This window comes from Canis lupus, chromosome 29 (genome assembly GCF_011100685.1).
Source record: "Canis lupus familiaris isolate Mischka breed German Shepherd chromosome 29, alternate assembly UU_Cfam_GSD_1.0, whole genome shotgun sequence".
In the NCBI taxonomy this organism is placed as follows: domain Eukaryota; kingdom Metazoa; phylum Chordata; class Mammalia; order Carnivora; family Canidae; genus Canis; species Canis lupus.
In genome coordinates this window covers 21004774-21023669 of record NC_049250.1, presented here as the reverse complement: position 1 = coordinate 21023669, position 18896 = coordinate 21004774, and the positions used below count along the sequence as shown (strand labels likewise).

At 45.6% G+C, this 18896-nt stretch overlaps 1 protein-coding gene and 2 long non-coding RNA genes across 10 annotated transcripts in view; 1 reads left to right on the top strand and 2 right to left on the bottom strand.

The window, feature by feature from the left end:
• LOC111093119 overlaps positions 1–3927 on the bottom strand; it is a 37603-nt gene extending 33676 nt beyond the window's left edge. For both annotated transcript variants that reach the window (XR_005381088.1, XR_005381087.1), the window contains exon 1: positions 3661–3927. This is a non-coding gene — a long non-coding RNA (uncharacterized LOC111093119). The remainder of the gene's footprint in view (positions 1–3660) is intronic.
• The window catches only part of EYA1 (EYA transcriptional coactivator and phosphatase 1), a 418629-nt gene that overhangs the window by 55036 nt on the left and 344697 nt on the right, over positions 1–18896 (top strand). Inside the window, exon 1 of one of the 7 annotated variants that reach the window (XM_038579503.1) lies at positions 14151–14337. The exons of 4 other annotated variants lie outside the window; for them this stretch is intronic. The gene's annotated coding sequence lies outside the window, so the exon portion shown is untranslated. Of the gene's footprint in view, positions 1–14150; positions 14338–14815; positions 14879–18896 lie in introns of those variants that run through there. 2 more of the 7 variants (XM_038579504.1, XM_038579502.1) reach the window with 2 other exon arrangements.
• Positions 6648–14394, bottom strand: LOC111093120. Its single transcript, XR_005381089.1, has 2 exons — positions 14273–14394; positions 6648–7484 (listed from the first exon to the last, which is right to left on the bottom strand). It is a non-coding gene; the product is annotated as an uncharacterized LOC111093120 (long non-coding RNA).

Sequence of the window (18896 nt, the reverse complement as noted above, 5' to 3'; positions counted from 1 at the left end):
TAATTCATAAGTATCAGAATCCATATTTTTTTCCTTGCCTTTCCGGAAGTGCTGGATTAAGTTCTTTGTTAACTCTATTTCACAATGCAAAAGCATCACGGGTACCTCTCCCATCCAAGTTTGAATATTGCTTGAGAGATAAGATTGTTCAAAGGTGTTCTGAAGAACTTTACTAACAGTGAATCCCACTTTTGATGATTCATCCATTTCGTTTCCTCCTCTGTACTGAACCTACTTTTTAAAATTCTGAACTAATGAATATTTTAATGGATACTAATTGCTTCTTGTTTCAACAAAAACAGATTTTGATTTGTGTCTCCAAGTACCTGCTCCCCTCAAGATGTTTGCCTTAAACAAGGCAACACTGGAAAATTTTACTGAATTACTTAAATTTGCCACCTGGATTTTCTCCCAGATGAACAGCAAGAGCTAAAGTGGTCAAAAAAAATGTCCTTTGACTTTAAATTAAGTATTAAAACTTTCAGCAAAACGCATTTTATAGTGTGTGCTGCAGAAAATTTTACGGTTCCCCCTCCCTCCGCTAAAAGAGAGCTCGCTGAGAAACGAGGGGCAAACTCCATTAAAACATTAAGCTTCTCTTCTCTTTCCCCCCCCTCTCTCCCATATCTGACTACCTAGGCTTTAGTAACTTCTATCTCTAGTAGGTCTGGCAGGATAAAGATTTCAAAGTTCCAAAATCTAGATCCTCCTTTTGGAAAGTGAAGAAAGTGTTGATTTGGGAACATGGCAAAGGAAAGAAGGTGGAAAAAAAGTGGGGGTTAGCGGAAGGCATAGCTTTCCAATAGCTGGTGACCTACTTTGGGCTCTCTGTAAATTTTGAATGCATTGTTTATAGGATATTTTAGTCAGTTTGAATCTTTAGACTTCATTGTTCTGTTCCCTCTTCTCAACCCAATTACCATTTCCAAAACTGTAAGTTTCCATAAACCAGAGATAGTCCCAGTTCCAAATACTTTTGTACTTTTAGGTTCCCAGACTAGTGATATACTACCTAAGGGCTTTCATGCGCATTTAGGACAAGGATTTAAGATTTTGAAAAGTCAGAGGCAGCTTTTGGCGATGTCACTGTCTGTGGGTGCCTAAGCCTACAGTTACCAGGGTACGCAGGCTCTCTGCCCACCCAGGCATCCCTGACTCCAGCTTGTCTTCACCTGGAATCCGTGGAGGCTGCACAACCCACAGTAGACGCCCCAAAGTGATCCCTCGGCCCGAACACAGGCACCCCGGGGTGGAGGAGCGAGTAGTGGCGACGTCACACCGTTTCGCATATCTCTGAATTGAAGACTGGCTTGTAAGCCCGCCTGAACCGCCCATCCACCCGCCAAGGCAAATCCACAAACGCATTAGAAGTCCCACGGTGTACCTGGACCTCCTGCCCCTAAATGAGCTGTGATTTTAATAAGCTGAATCATATTTTGCAGTGCCTCTCATTTCATAGGAAATAGGGAAAAACTGAAAATACCTCAAGCAAAGAACACAAAACTGTTATTTGCAGACAAAGGAGCTTTTATCTATGATCTCTGATCTGTTGAAATATTGGTCCTAGGAATAGTGGCTATTGAATTACCAAAGTTTTTATTAACTACACGACTAATAAAATAATCCTTGAGAGGCTGAAAAGAATCAGAAAATTATTATATTGCACTTATTTTATTAGGATTGTACAGTTTATCACCTATTAATACAGTCTTAACTCTGTAATGCAACAGGAATACATCTGTTTTTAATACTTGCTGTATAGATCATTAGCCTACCGGTCTTTCTGATCTGTTTCTCCAGTGGCAAAATAAATATCATAATTAGTGCTATTTTTGTGCCTAGAGTGCCACTTTTGTACAAGTTAAGAGATATTATTGGGTCTGCTAATGTGGCCCTGGTTTTCAACTCAGGTGATTAGTGTAGGGAATTAAGTGTGTCTACTCATTATCCATTGGAGATTGCAGAGATACAGCAGACAATCAGAATCATAATTCCAAATGAAAATAAAGCATGATTCTTTAAAAGTGTTTAGAAGGGTGCACGGCAGGGCATATTTTCTTTCTTACTGGCAAGAGTTTGTAACTGGATACGTTAACATTACTGAGAACATGAAAACATGAAACAAAAGTATTGATTCAAGAATTCACTGAAGAATCCAAGTGCACACTGGCTGGTTTTATTCTTTCAAAGTAGAAGTTATATTGGTTGTTTATGGCAGACAGGTACAACTAACTGGTCCTTCCCTTCATGCATTTTTCAACATACATGAAAGAAAGTGTTATTTGTATTGTTAAATTTACATTATCTCCCCCTTTAATCGCATCAGCTGCTAACTAGATCTAGAAATAATGACATTTCAAGGGAAAATGGCAAGCATCTCCAGAAGACTGGAGTATAATGGAAGAACCTAATTAATTTAACCTCATAATCTTCCATAATGGCTGAGTTTCATCATTCCCACAGATGGAGCTTGGAGGAATTAAGAGTGCTGTGCATCCCCACAGACTCCACAGATTGGCTGGCCAAGGGGAGACTTTTCTCTATATTGCTTCAATTCACATATTAGCAATGTCTGCTTGAAGTATACAAGGAAGATAAAGTGTGTGGCATTAAAAGGTGAAAGTGAAAACCCCATTATTGCAAAATGTCTTACTTCTAGTTTTATACAGTAGAGGCAAAACAAAATCTCTTTGTTGAGAGACGTGGGACCAAGAATTTAAGATTACCTATAAATATTCTTTTAGGTTTAAATTGCAACAGAAAGGGAAACAAGGCTTAACCTCAGGAAAATGAGAGATTTGCACACGTCTACAGCTAGACTTAGAAATGCCGTTATTCATTTTTTTTCTTGCCTGAATGATTTGTAATATTTTCTAGAACTTTTCCTAATATAAGAAAATGGAAAGATGTGGGGATCCTGTGCAAGCACAGGTACAACAGAGTAGGGGATTTTAAAAAAAAAATACTTGTGTCATCAGAATACTTTCACTGTTGATTTCTCTGCAACAGTGACAATACTGTAGGCATTAAATACCGCCCAAATTCTTTGCTGGTGAAGAAATCTGAGAGCATCTCTCTCATTTTTTTTTTTTCCCCAAAGAAGCCAGTTCCTTTCCAGTGTCAAAAAACTATATGCTACTTTACATACCTTAACTGTGAATATAAGCATGGCTTTCTGTTTCTCTGATCACACTGAACATTCAATCTCAGAAAAATATTGACAGCTGTCTGAGGGAACACTAATTTCAGATCCTACCCGTATTGTACATGTATTAGATGGGCTGATAATCACGAAATTGGAATTATTTGCTTGGGTCTCATACAAATCTTAGAAAGAGGAAGGGTGGTGGCTGAGCCCTCAGCAGCTCACCACAAGGGAAAAAAACCTTACCCATATTATTGTAAACACTGGCACTTACTCATTCCATGATCTTTGCATTTCCATATGCCAAGCCTTATGTTAGAGGCTAGAATCCGCCTTTCCTGCAGGTGCCCCCAACAACGAGTGTCAAGCTTTACAAACATTTTTTTTTTTTTTTTTTGTCTGTCAGATTGTGATTTTTAAGTTGCTGGTCTAAATTTCGGAAATACTCCCAAATCACTCTCTACCTCTTTCGAAAACGTCCAAATCCACCTTCTAGGGAAGGGGGAGGTCTTTACCTGGCCAAAGCCCTAGGGGTCTTCAGGTAGCACTTGGCTGACGAATAACGACCTCCCTAAACGCATGAGCAAAGGTGTTTCTCCAGCAAATGGCAGGTGGCACCGTCTGGCTGCACCCAGCACAGCCAGTCTCCGGCGGTGGCAGAAAGAACCCGAGACCGCCGGGGCGGGGCCGAGCCGCTGGCTCCCTGCGCACTTTGCAGCGCCTCGCCCGTTGCTTCCCGAGACTGTGAGCCACGGGTCCCCCAGGGTGGTGGCGGCCCCAGAAATTCCGCAAGGCTCTAGCTAAAGGCAACGACGAGCTGGGAGTGTGTCGGGGGGGGGGGGGGAGGTGTGGTCCTGTCTTCAGGTTGTGATGCACCGCACGCACGCGCTCCCCCACTCATTATTTGTTCACGGTGGGGGGTTGGCGGGAGTGATGCTAAAGCTGGTCTGGGCGACCCTTAAAAGCTCCACCCCTGCCTTGAAATGGAAGGTTTGCACTTGGCCGCGGTGAAGGCCGCCAAAACGCGGGGGGCGGCCAGAAAGGGGAGAGGGGGCTGGGGAGAAAGGCTTCCCTGTAAACTTTGTGCTGCTAAGGAGAAGGTACTGGCCGTACTAAGCCCCCAGAACTGCAGAAGGAAAAGTGGGGTGCGAGTGGGGGCTGGAGAGCGCGGATTCTCAGAAATCCGTTTGCAAGGGTGAAGGGTGAAGGGCGGAGCGCGGTCGGTTCTCGGGGATGTGTCCTCAAAAGGGCACCTGGGTTCGGGAGCGGCGTGCCCTGGCCTCGGGGCGCGCGGGGTGGGCGCACAGCCTCCCCGCCGGTGGTTGGGCCTCGGTTAAAGGGGCGCGCGGGGATTCCGACCTGGCGGCAGCTCCCGAGCCTGCGACCGCCTGGCCGGGTGTTCGCTCACTGCACACCTAGGGACTGGTGAGCACTCGCCTCGCGCCGGGCACTATTCTAGACGCCGAGGGCAGCAGCCGTGTCATCTTAGGCGGGTCCCTTGACCCCGGGGAACGCCAGTTTCTTCACCCGCGGCACCGCAGGGCCGGACGGCTGCGAGGCCGCTCAGATCCCTTCCAGCTGTCAAACAGGCCGCGGGCGCGATGGGTGTGCCCTCCGCTGACGGATGAGCCCCCTACTCTCGGCGGTGGGCGGGGAGAAGGACCCGATAGGCCATTTTGCTTGGGTCACTTCTAGGCAGGCGAGATGCCATTGTTCCGCACGCTTGGCCGGCACGACAAAGCTGTTCGGGGGTGCGGGAGCCCAACTGATCTCAGCCCCCAGAGGCTGGTTTCCCAAAATATTACGGCTGACCTGGGCGAAATCTCTTTTCAGAAGCACAGGCGTAAGGCATCTGACCGTCGTCAGGGTCAGAGCAGGCCTCTCTGCAGCACGCGGGCCAGCAGGAGGCCCCTTCCAGCCGGGGGCCACGGCCCGGGGCCCCGCTGCCACTGGGCGCTCGGAGGAGAGACCCAATCCAGCCCACCCAGCAGGGCCCCCTCGGGGCGCGGCCCGCCCCGCCCGACCGCGCCGAAGCCAGCCGGGTGCCCCGCGCCCACCGCGGCCTCCCCGGCACCGTCGGCTCCCCGGGCCCAGTTGCCATCGAAGGCTTCTGTGCGCGCCTGCAGCCGCGTCCCTTCCCGGGGACTGTTTCTAGCCCGAGCTGGGAAATGCGGCGCGTGGATGCGGTGCCCCCGGTCCCCGCGCGCACTCCCCAGCGCCGGCGAGGGCAGCTCTACCCGAGCCCCCGGGGCCCCGCGCGCTCCTCGCGGCTCCGGTCTCCGCGACGCTACAGGCGGCGTCTCTCCCGCCCAGGCCTCCGACTGCTTCCCCGGCGCGGGTGTAGGGGCCCCTGCCTGCGGCAAGCCGAGCCCAGCGCCCTTCGCGCCTCTGGCCTCCTAATCTCACCGCCCACAGCCTTCCTCCAACCTCCCTGGGTGGGTTCAAAGCCTCCGGGGCTTTCTGGTTCAATCCTCGGGCTCCCTCCCCCAGTCCCAGTGCCCCCCAGTCTGGAGCTCAGAACCCGCGCGCGTGACTGCGCCGCTGCGGGAACTAGCCGGGTCGCTGCGGAGCTGGGGGGAGGGGGAGGCGGGGAAGGGGAAGGGGAGGGAGGGACGCGAGGGAGAGGCCGTGGGTTGGGGCAAACTGATCCTCGCGGGGCTAAGCAGAAGCAGCTGCTGGTAATAGGGCCGCCTGGGAGGGAGCGGGTTTCCCAGCCCCGGCCGCTCGACCCTGCAGCGGGTGCGCAGGCGGCCAGAGCCACCGCCGGCGGGGGGCGGGGGGGGGGCGCCCGGAGACACCCGCTCCACCCGCGGGCCCGAGCGCAGGTCCTCCAGCCCTCCGTGGGACCCGGCAGTCCCGGAGGGCTTCCCCGATCGGCCTTCCTCACCGAGGCGTGGTAACATGCCCCCACCCCCACCGCTCCCGCCCGAACCCGCTCTCCTTTCCTTCCTCGCACCCCAAGTACGGTGCTGGACGGGCGTCCTGCAAAGCTGCCTAAGGAGGTGGGACGAGGGGCGGCAGGAGAAGTGCCCTCGCCTCCACCCCTCACACCCAGCATCCTGGAGGAGATAGCCAAACCCCTCTCGCTGCTTCCGGGGGCCAAGCAGCAAGGACGCGCTTCACTTAGAAGCATCTCTGGCTGTCTTTTCCCATGGACTTCTGAGAAGTGAAGTAAGGAAATGATGCTTGCTGCAGTTTCAGAAGCTTATATTGGACAAGTGTTAGCGAATGAAAAAATATGAAACTTAGGAAAATTAATAAGCGCATGGAAATCCACGACAAGCCATAACAACTGATTTTTATCTATCATTTTATATCCGTCTATTATCCATCTAAATATAAAAACCCCGTGATTTTATGTAGTTTACATAAACCACAGGTATTTGGCACTTGCTCTTGTGTTTTATTCCGATATTCGTGAATTGGCAATGGGCCTTCCAAACCGACTAAACACGTATTTTAATCTTGGAAAAATAAAATTCTGCTCGACTTCTTGCATTTACATTTTATGAGGTTTTTTTTTTTTTTTTTTTTTTTTTAATTGGGAGGTAGTCCTCTAAAAATCTCCTCAACCACCCAGTTAGAGTCCTAAGGCTTTCGGCCTCTGGTTCCACTGCTTCAAGTGATATCTAGTAATAAAATCTTTGCGGTCCCAGAATATAATCAATCTAGAATTTCTTTGGATGTTTACATCACGAAGAGTTTTCATTACAATCTTGTTAACATGTTTTGTTTAACTCAAGACATGTTAGAAAAGAAAAACAAAACTGAACAGTTCTTATGGAGGGAATACTTTTTTCTTCAATCTAGACTTGATTGAAATATCAGCGGTAGTACTCTGATCTATCTCCCCTTTCCAAAGGAAATTTGTGTTCGATTTTATTTGTCAAATGATGCATACACACTGACAGTTTGTCTTTTGATTTTGTTTTAGAATGATATGGACTCTTAGCCACTAGAAGGCATATTCTGAAGTAAACAGCTCTTTCGGGTATCCTGCCTACCTGTTAAGCTGCCCAAAACAGATCCTTAAAAAGATGTCTTTTCATCTTTACTTCTCTAATTCTTGAGGACTTCAGACATCTCTAAACAACTAAAATTTGAATGGCCCGTTTTAGGGAGCCTATGCATTATTGCACCTTGGATTTGGACAAAAGAACTGTTCATAATCTTTGGGGGGAAATAATCTACGTCTATTTCCAAACAGCCCGGGAAACGGCATCCTTGAGGTCCTTCCGCAAAAATCCCCGCCGGTGAGCTCCTTGTACATTTACGTCCGTAGACACGTCTCTATTCGGGCCACTCTCTTCCCTCTTCTCCTTTTATTGGATAAGTGCAGCTGTGGAGAACCAAACACAATATATATTGGTAAAGAATAAGGGAGACTCGAATCCTAAAGCCGTACCATATAATTTCTAGTTTCACTTCTTCTCTTCCCCACCTCCCCCACCCTCCTATCCCATTTGCAGGACCACGTGTGCAATTCTGCATCCCACAGTCTGTTCTCGAATTTCTTATATAGTTTCCCCCCTCTCTCAAGTAGTCCCCCCTACACACACACACACACACACACACACACACACACTCACACACACTCGCAAAAATGCCGAGGGGGAAAAGGGCCTGAAATCGAATTGCAGAGGCCCCAGGCGGAGCGGGAGCGGCGGGCGCGCCTGCACGCGGTGACCCGCTCCCCGGAGTCTCGGGGCTTCTCCGGGAGCATCAGAACGTGCCGGCGTGGAGGACCCAGACGAGCCTTACGAGAGCAGCTAGACTCCCCAGACTTCCGTAGACTGCGGACGAAATCGACCAAGAAAAACCTCCTGCCCGAGGTGAATTTTGCTTAACTCTCTGAACCCGGCTCACGTCGTTTCATGGTCTTTGGTCTTGCGCTTCCTCCCCGTTGCCACAGCCCCCCTCCCCTCCTCCCCTGCGCGGGACCCCAGACTGTCTCTCTCCGTCTGTCTGTCTGTCTGTCTGTCTCTCTTCTCAAGCTTCCCAGCTCAGTGCTTCCCTCAAATGAGTTATCCACGTTTGATCCTTGTAAGCCACAGGCACAAAACTTCTTGAAGGGTAAAAAAGCAAACGGTTTGATGAGCGTTTCTAGCTCACACTTAGTTTTCTACATACTTTCACCACCACCACCCCCTCCCCCGCGCCTCTTCTCGCTGGCAATCCAGTTCCATCGGTGCAGAGTGCAGGTACATGCATGGTGTGTTTTGCCTCCATAGATCCGATGGTGCCCGAGAATTCCCCGTGTTGCTGGACTGACACCCAAACCTATTGAATTAATGACTTGAGACTGCTAACAAAATTTTACGCAACTTCAAAGATTAGAAATTGCTACAAGTGGTCACCCTGCAGTCACCACAGGGATCATGTTATACACGTACACCCAGGAATAACTCCTTTTTCGCTCCAACAAACATTTTGCCCCAGCTAATCCAGTAGCTTCCTTAGCTGATTGTGACAGGATTTGAATTTTTCTTTTGCATATATAAATAAATTCTAGGCTCTGAAAGGAAATATCTATGTCATGTTAAGTTTAGGCAAATTATTAAGCTAGGCATTTATTTCAGGATCTTCAAGCAAATTAAAAAATGAAATCCAGGGACAAGGATTTCAGAGTAAAATGGCCATTAGTTTGTCAGCACGCTGTGCATTCTGGAAAGCGAGTGATAAAATTTATCTGTTGGGATTTCCCCCCTCCCCCCCCCCCCCCCCCCCCGCCCCCCTTTCATGCTCACCATAAACATACTGGTTTGGGGCTATGATTTAGTTAATATATAGATTTAATGTGATATAAAAGTACTGGCTTAAATGGTGCATAAAGCAATTTTAAGTTTTGTTCCTTCAAGGATAGCTTAAGCTATCAAACGTTTGTTTGATAAAATAGAATAATCTAGCAAAACAAAGCAAGCAAACAAAATGTCTGGTGTTTGGAGAGAAACCACATGGAGGCAAAGAATAAAACAAAACAAAGAAAAAATAGACAAAAACAGAAACAGAAGAAGTCAACCCCAATCAGCAATTCAGCTCTCTGAATATCTAATATTCAAGGACACATTAGGTTTTCATTATCAAAAACAGCTCTTCAGTGCCTCTTGTTACATGTTAAGAAATAAAGACAATTACAATGTTGGAAACATAATTTTCCTCACTATAAATATTTTATGCTTATCAAACAAACAGTGGATTGTTTGTTTTCTCCTTTTCCACTACTCCTTTGGCACTAATTTTGGCACTTAGATGGTACTTGGTTTGGCGTGCAAAGCAAGGCAGTTTGAAAATTATCTTTACAGCTACCTCTGGTACTGTTGTTCAGGCTTATTATTGGCCAATAGAGAGCTGACTGTTTCATCTAAATGGCCTCAGCCCACAATCTATGCTTTTATAGGATAAACCCTTCATGTTCCATCTTTTCAATGAATCCATACTCTCTTATCCTGGGCTTTCTACCTGTTTCGTTTTATTTTTACAAGATGCCAGAACTCACAAAATGGAATCAATTTTATTAAAATGTTAATAGTAATTTGCAATTATAAACCAAAAGTCAACAAAAGTACTATCAGCTACCTGCCAAAAACATGGTAAGGAAATAGCAAATGAGATTTAACCTAGATAAGTACAAGTAGTATGTCCGGGGAAATATAATCTAGAAGTCATAAACTTGAGCTCCAGCTTCATACTCTTCATGAGTCAAACTCCCTGATATTTCCATTTTGCTGGCCATTAGAGTTTACTTATGGAGCATGCAGTTCTGTTCTAAACTATGCGAGAAGAACAATTATTTTGGATTTTTTAAAATGCACGTGCAATTTTATTATTGGAGAAAAGGGTGCTATTTTAAAAATTTCCTAGTTGTGAGAAAGAAGAATAAATCTGATGCTTGTTTGTCATGTGATATCACAGAGATGTAAAAAGAACAATCAAACCATTGCCTTTGGAGTGGGGGCAAGAACAAGTGACTGCCACATCAAGGAATCATATTCCCTTACAGCACTTGTTAGATATCATCTCTTTATAAAAGTAAAGGCAGCTCACAAATGGATATGTTAATTAGTAGAATGATCTGGATAAAAGCAAATTGGAAGCTCAGGAAAGCTCCAACTATAATAGTAGTTGAGAATGAAAACTATATATGTGCCAAGAAAGAAAAGTGATAAAAAGAAAAGAAATATCAGGCAAATTAGATTAAATATGGACAAAGACTGAATCTCAGTAACTTCGGAAGATGAACACAACAGATACTAATTTTTTTAAATAGTAAATGTACAATAAAGTTTACCATAGTAATTATTTATGAGACATAGGATATGGGTAAAACATCACTTAACCTTAAGTCTTTGCTTTAGTAGAACACTGGCCAAGAACCCTTGCGTTGTATCCCACACTTGGTTTCCTAAGCTATAAGTGCATAAAGCATCCCCTCATTAGATACCTCCAAAATGTCTGGTATGATTAAAGAATTTGATGATGTTCTTTGGAAGTGTTGATGGGGGAAATGTATTTGCTTCTGTTAGTCAATAATAAATGGATTAGAAAACCAGCCCTAATCTAACAAGAAATTGTATGTTAAAGTCAAAATTTATGGCTCACCTTATAAGTTCCTGTCTAGTGAGTAAATATCTACCTGGCTTACCTCATACCATTTTTTTTTTTTAGAAGAGCATTAGGCATAGAAATTGACTTTCAGATCACAAGATATTTCAGTAGATGAAAATTCCTGTGTACTTTTCATAACATAAAGGTCCTAGAGCATAGGGGTCGGTCTTATGCACAATTTTCTTGGTAATATTATGCTAGTACCTTCCATTCATGCTCCCAGGCCACACACATTCTACACTGAAGGAGTTAATGTGATGCTAACTGTACTAAGTGATTTAGCTAAGTGAAAAAAGACCAATACAGGGGGAGGGGGGGGGATGGGAGAGAATTATTGATCTAGTAGAAGTTTCTTTAAATGGTTCCTGCACATAAGAATTTCTAACTCACACCTGAAGAGTTGGCTTGACTCTTGGCTGTTCCCATAATGGTCCAATCTTCTCCCACTGATGCTCAGAAGTAAATCTCAATGTAAGCTAGCGGGCTGGATCTCCATCCTCCTTTAAGCAAAATTCCCATTAGGTGCTTTTGACAAGTTTTTCTATATAAAATTATATTGCCCAATAAATAATGAAAGGATTTTTAAAGTGTGTGTGTGTGTGTGTGTGAGAGAGAGAGAGAGAGAAGCGCAAAATCTCTTTTGAATCAAGATTGTTCATAACACACCCAACCTGTCATTGTAGACACAATACAAATGCTCAATGAACTGTGAAACTTCTGTTGATTCTTGCCCTCTGCCTTCTATGGATCTGTATTGAGAGTTTGACTAGGACCTGGGTTTAAATATACATTTCTGTCACATGTGTTCTGTGTTTATGCCATAAAGCTAGAGTATAACTCTACACTTAAGCAATTTTTATGCCGTCATGTGCAAAAAACCCTGTCATTTCTTTATTGTACATAAGGTAGGTTAGGATAGCAGTTAAGATTAGTATTTTATGACATGTAAACAGCTGAATGTTCTCAATCCAATATAAACTAACAGATATCTAATTGATTCCTTATGGTATTTACTAGTTACTTACATGGAAATTCAACAGATACATATATCTATAAATACATCAACAGATGAATATAAACATATAAATTCTCAAGTGGATAATTATGAATATATATTTTATTGGGTTTTGGCTTAGTGTTAGAAAGGACATTTACATTTTTATTGAAAACTTTGTTCAGACCTGCAGTCATGTCAAATGAAAAAATAAGTATATTTTATGTTAAAAATAAACCTATCTTAGGTGGTATAATGCATTTGCAGATTGTGACCCTATGCCCGAACAGGACTATAAATCCACACTGTGCCTGTGATTGATTTGGGATTTGGATTTCTGATCTGGCGGAGAGATGTGTAAAAACCTCAAGTAGTCAACAGCTCCCTATTGGCTGTGCATCTGAGGGGCTCGAGAGCATTGTTTATTCCAGCAAGTGTCTGGAATACATTATACTCAATAAATTGGCTCCTGTTACTCCCGTTTTGGAGAATATGAAGAATTTGTATACTGCACTAAAAGAAATGTACTTTGCCCAAATAACAACTTTCCCAAATAGAAAATTCTGAATATGACTTTATCTTCTGAATCTGGTACTGCCAATATTTTAAACACATGCATTTCCAAAAGAGCAATAATAAGATACTTCTCCACACCTTCAAATTCAGAAACTGGTTCAAAGTTTCGATCTGTCTTTATCCAAAGACCATAGGAATGTTTTGAGAAGTTAAAATATATATATATCATCATATTCTATTATATATTATATATAATTTCTGAATTATAAAGATTACAAAGATTGATTTTTTTAAAATATGATTTTCAGATCAATACCATGCCTATAGTCTTTGAGAAAAGAAACTTTCATTCATAGCAGAGTTCATAGCAGACACTTATATTTGGTAGTTTGGGGTTATTGTTGCTTCTTCGTTAAATAAAACTTTTGATCACCTAAGCTCTCAAAGACTCTGGATGTGCTTTTTTATATCATAAAAATTTTTTATATTCATAATGGGTTGAAAGGATAAGCAATGGATTCAAAAAGGCAAAGCCATCCTCATCACTGGCTGACTTGGTTAATATTTCTATTATTTCTAGTAGGACAAGACATTGGGTTTACATAATTTATCAGTGCACTGACTTCTGCAAGAAGTCCTCTCACCTGATTTATAGGGCCTATTTTGGAAAGTTTCAGGCTCTGCATATATAGAAACATCTAATAATTTAGGACCAAAAATCAGTCTTTGTGTGTATTTCTATTTATTTCCTGTGTGTTGGTCTTATCTCAGAATCTATAACCTATGGTCTTTGAAGGTGAAGGACACTGACTCCAACACATGGTATTTAGTAGAAGTCAACAGATTCTTGACTGCTATAAACTACAGTAAAGCTTGTGAATCTAGATGAGTTTGAAAGAATATGCACAACTATATCTGTATTCATGCCATGCTTTATACTTTCCGAGGGCCTTTTGCCTACATGATCTCATTTGATGTGAATCATTGAGCGAGGAAGGGGAAGGCATTTTATTTGAGAGGGAGAGAGAACTGCAAACCCTGCAATGCTCTGGAGCAGCAGGAGTCCTTATAAGAACAAATCATCAAATCATTTGCATATCTTTCAGTGCCTGTGATTGGATTCCCTAATCAAGTAAGCGGAAGTTCCCAAAGAAGGAGCATCTCAGATTACAGGCCTGTGAGGGATGCTTCATCCAACGCCTAAATACTTCACAGGTTGAATCCAGGTTGGCTCTAGCCCCCTATGAACTCACAGATACAGAGGGATTTTGAGGTTACAGAAACTTCCCCTTACCCTCCCAAAGGGTTCCTTGATGCAAAAAAAGGTAAAAAAAAAAAAAAAAAAAAAAATTAGTAGAAAGGATCCTGGGCCAAGATGGGACAGAAAGTGCAGTGCGGGCTGAACGATTTTGGGTAATCCACTTACCACTCTTTGTCTCAGTTTCCTTAAGTTGGAGGACATACCTTTAAGACCACTTATAAACTTATCTGAATCCCAGATGTCTTAATAAGTTTCAGTCTCACTGCTTATTCCATTAAATCCTCCCTACCCCAGCAGGAACACACACACACACACACACACACACACACACACACACACACACACACACCTTGTCACTGCCCTCTCCTCCCCTCAGGGCCACCTGGAGCACACCTAACTCCCGCATGTCGACAGGCCAGCCCCCCCCCCCCACCCGCCCCCGTTTAAGCACTGCAAGGCTGAGGAGCCCCGGACGCCCCGCGGGGCGCGGGCAGCAGGCCCAGGCTCGGCTCGGGCGCGGAGGGGAGTCGGGCCCAGGGAGGGGGACGCGGCTCCGGGGGCGGCCGGGGTGCGGGGCCGCTGCGAGCCGCGCAAAGGGCGCCCCTCCGGCCCGAGGCACAGGCGCCTTCAAGGAGGAGAGAAAGGAGGAAAAAAAAGCCACCGCTGGCTCGAATTTCTGGAAGCCGGAGCAGTGTCTGCCCTAAACACAGAGACCGAACCCCTCTTGGCGCTGCCCAGGCCTCTCCGTTACCCATTTTCGGTTTGTCTCGGGAAGAACCGGTTCCTCGGCCGCGCGCCGCCGCAGTGGCGACCCGAGTAAGTCCAGCCGCCGGGCCGGGCGCCCGCCACCGTCCCCGCGCCCCGCGCCCCGCGCCCCGCGCCCCACCTCCGGCCCCCGCCCGCGCCCCGCCAGCACCGCGGAGGCGGCCGGGGGGGCCCGGCCCGGGAGAGCGCGCCCCACCCCGCCCCCGCCCCCACCCCGCCCCCCAGGCGCGGGCACCGCCGCCAGGTGCGCCTGGACACCTGGACACCTGGACACCTGGAAGGGCGCGGCGGCGCGCGCAGGGGGGGGGGGGCGCGCGTGGCCCCTGTGCCCGCGGCCTTGGGGCGCCCGCTGCACGTGGAGGGATGTGTCTGGGGCCGTTTGTTTTCCTTCCGGGAGGTGGTGACGGATTGGGACGTCGGGGGACGGAGGGGGGTCATCTTGGCCCTATTTGATGTTGTGATTGCTGTCCTGGACGTGTGCTTGCGCTGGAAGCCCCAGTAATGGGAACCATTTGGGGAGCCGTTGGGGCAAAAACCAGATATTTATATTTAGCGTCTACCTAGCCCCTGGAATTCCTTACTCTGGCTGAAAGTGAGTTGGTTCGGCCACACCAAGGGGGCCGGTCGGAAGAAAGAAGTAGCAGATGGATAGGGGGATGGGGGGGGGGGGGAGGCCAACAACGGGCACTCCTTATTTCTAGGAATAATTAAGAAACCAAGCAAAAATAAACAGGATCTGTGCTTTACCTTCGGTGAGTTTGGCGGGGAGGGAGGTGGGAATCATGCATGCAGGAGAAACAATTTCTATAATTTTCTTTATGTTAAAGCCCACCCGACGATTTTTGGTCTGGTAGCCACACTGATGAGCACTCGCTCCATTAGTCATTTCATGAGCCTCAAAGCCTCTTTAAAAAATTTGAGTGGGGGGATCCCTGGGTGGCTCAGTGGTTTGGCGCCTGCCTTTGGCCCAGGGCGCGACCCTGGAGACCCGGGATCCAGTCCCACGTCGGGCTCCCGGTGCATGGAGCCTGCTTCTCCCTCTGCCTGTGTCTCTGCCTCTCTCTCCATGTCTACCATAAATAAATAAATAAATAAATCTTTAAAAAAAATTTTTTTTGAGTGGGAAGAGGTCTCAAGCCTGTAAAGAAGTGTGGATTAATTATATATTCAAAAGAATGGGTGGCAAGTATCTACTCAGCGAACAGGAACCCAGCTAGGAGTGAGAAGTGGAGGAAAGATGTAGAAGCAGGATGTCCCTGTAGAACAAGGAAGGCATTCTTCCATCCTGTTCAGAGGCCCCATGTGTCCTGTGTCTCAAACTCCAGCGGTTCATTCAGCCAACGCTGGGAAAGGTGCCATGTACCAAGCATCTTGTTACATGGATAAAAATGGTTTGTGCCCTGAAGGCGCAGTGTGGTGGACAATTGTGACCTGATGTGACTAGCACTCTGATGGGTGAAATCACAAGTGCACAAGGCTTCCTGGGGGGAAAGGACTGGATGAGCCTTGAAAGCTATGGAGGAGTCCGGGTGAAAGGTGTGTCCTTCAGATAGATATTTGTTGGCATCAAGGGCGTCTGGGAGCAGCCAGGGATAGCTGCAGGGGAGCAGGAGAGACTTGAGATGCAGGAGAGATGTGCAGGGATGGTAGCTGGGGCCAGGTTGGAAAAGACTTGGATGTCTATCATCCGAATCAGACGAAATCAGACTGTTCTCTGCTTTGGGAGAGAGCACAGTCTAACAAGTTTCACAGTTTGGAACATGTAAAGAAAAGCCCTTGGAAAGCAGGGAGAGGACTGTGCTAATTAAGACTAGTCACAAAATAGGAACTATGAAAAAAATCTTTTAGTAGGATTATTTCCCCTATAAAAAATAGTGTTCACAAAAGGTAATTGAAGAGAGGAACACTACGGTAACAGATTGTTTTACTAATTGTCATCTTAGTGACCCAAAATGCAGCTTCTAAAAGTGTCCGATTGTCCTTAAGCAGTTGACATACATCATAATTTTTTAATGTAAAGACTAGAGACAGCTAAGCATATTGGATTATAGTCTTATGACCTTTCATCCTTCACAAAATGCTTATCATTTGCTCAACCCAAATTTACTGAACATGTACTATGTGTAGGACGCATTTTCAGTAATTTCTATCCTATTAGATGATATTAATGTCATTGTATAGATGAAGAAACAGGCCCCAAAAGGTTAATTTTTCTAAGATCACAGAGTTTATAAGTGTCAGGGTTTCCAATCCTTACCCTCCTACCCTAAGCCTTCAGTAGCCTTTTTCACCCTTTGACTCATGAGGACTAGCTCTGTTTTTGGCTTTCTCCCCTTTATCAATATATTTTTTAAAGATTTTATTTATTTATTTGGAGAGGACATGAGTGGGTGAGCATGAGCACAGGGAGTGGCAGAGGGAGAAGCAGATTCCCTGCTGAACAGAGAGCCAAATGCAAGTGGGGTGGATCCCAGGACCCTAGGATCATGACCTGAGCAAAAGGCAGACACTTAACCGACTGAGCCATCCAGGTGCCTATCAGTGACTTTATTTTTTTTTTAATTTTTATTTATTTATGATAGTCACACAGAGAGAGAGAGAGAGAGAGAGGCAGAGACATAGGCAGAAGGAGAAGCAGGCTCCATGCACCGGGAGCCCGACGTGGGATTCGATCCCGGGTCTCCAGGATCGCGCCCTGGGCCAAAGGCAGGCGCCAAACCGCTGCGCCACCCAGGGATCCCTATCAGTGACTTTAAAGTAGAATGCTAAAGTAGTGGTTTTTATTGTTTTATTTTTTAAAATATTTTATTTATTTATTTGAGAGAGAGAGAGAGAGAGCATGAGCAAGCAGGGTGAGAGGCAGAGGGAGAGAGGGAAGGAGAAGCAGACTCTCCTCTGAGCCCCAAATATGGGGCTCGATCCCAGGCCCCTGGGATCATGACCTGAGCCAAAAGCAGAAGCTTAGTTGACTGAGCCACCCAGGCACCCCTAAAGAAGTGGTTTTTAGGTTGGCATATGATGTATGGCATGTGATGCATCCACACAAAGCTGGAATGGATACATCAGTCATTGGCTTGCAGAATCCTGAGTCAAAGAGAATCTGAGTGAGCTTGATTGACAGGCAGAAACTAACAAAATGAGAATTTCACAGGGATGAGTCAGTTCTGCAACTGTAGACTAGAAGGATTATAACTTGAAAAGAGGTCATTTGCAGAAGAGTTGGAGTGTTCCTAAGCTCAGTCAATGCCAGTGATGTTGGAATCCAGGGACCACTGGCCAGCAGACATGTTCTATGGAGGGAAATCAGAAAGGTAATTCATTTTTAAAAACATATTTGGGGCCTAGAAAGGAAAGCCTTTGAGGGATATTATTAACTTTAAATGTTTCGAGAACATTTTGTATAGGAGGGCATTGGAAAATGTTTGTGTTGGTGAAGAAGAGAAACTGATCCTAGAGAAGGGATTTTGCTGGATCTATTTCATTTCACTCTATGGGAAAACCTCCTAAAAGTTAAACCTTCCAGTTGTGGAGCAAGTGACTTGCCAAGCTGGTGATCTCTGTCCCCAAAAGGGTTCCTGCAGAAGGAGACTGGCCATTGGATGTTTTAGGTGATTCCCATCCTCTCTGGGAGTTTGGATTCCACAGCTTCTGTGGCCCCATCACAACATCTTGTACTCTGGATTTCCCTGTACGTTATGTCACCCATTGTTTGCTCGTGGAATTGAGAGGAGGCAGATTTCTGAAGCTTTTCTACTTTGACTCTAATGGAAGTCATCCTTTGATTTTAAGGAAAGAGTGAAATTCATGAAACCCTGAGTCAGTACCTCTTTTTTGACCGCTTAATGCTTTCTCCATGACTGTCTTTGTTTTCGGTGTTTTGGCCGCTGAGACTGGAGCCCGGCAATCTTATTCCATCAAGTAATCCTTACTCTGGTCTAGAAGCAAGTAAAAGTAAGAGTCAGCATCCACGAAATGAGGAAATAGCTTTGCTAAATTTGAGTTGTGATTGTCAAGGGTAAGTGAGTAGTGTTGGAGCGGAGCAGGGAGGTGTGTGTTCTCTAGTTTCTCCTAAACTGGCACGTGTGATCTGCATTAATTCTAAAGTCTAATGATGACCTTGGGTCCCTGAACTAAATATGTTCCCTAATGAGCTGGACATTGAAGTCTATGTCTATATCCATGGCTAAAATTGCCTTCAGATTTTAGCAGATTTTAGCATAAGAATTGGAGACACAAATCTTTCCACTTATTTTTTTTTTTAGAAATAAACCTGCTGGGCAGCCCCGGTGGCACAGCGGTTTAGCGCTGCCTGCAGCCCGGGGTGTGCAGCCCGGGGTGTGATCCTGGGGACCCGAGATCAAGTCCTGCATCAGGCTTCCTGCATGGAGCCTGTTTCTCCCTCTGCCTGTGTCTCTGCCTCTCTCTCTCTCTCTCTGAATAAATAAATAAATAAATCTTAAAAAAAAAAAAAGAAATAAACCTGCTTTTTAATTTTGACAGCTGAACTTTTTTTTTGTAGGCTAAGCACAGACCAAGTACTTTATGAATCTGACTCAGGGTATTACTGAAAACCTGACCACCATTCCACATTCTAATTTAGGATTTAAAGC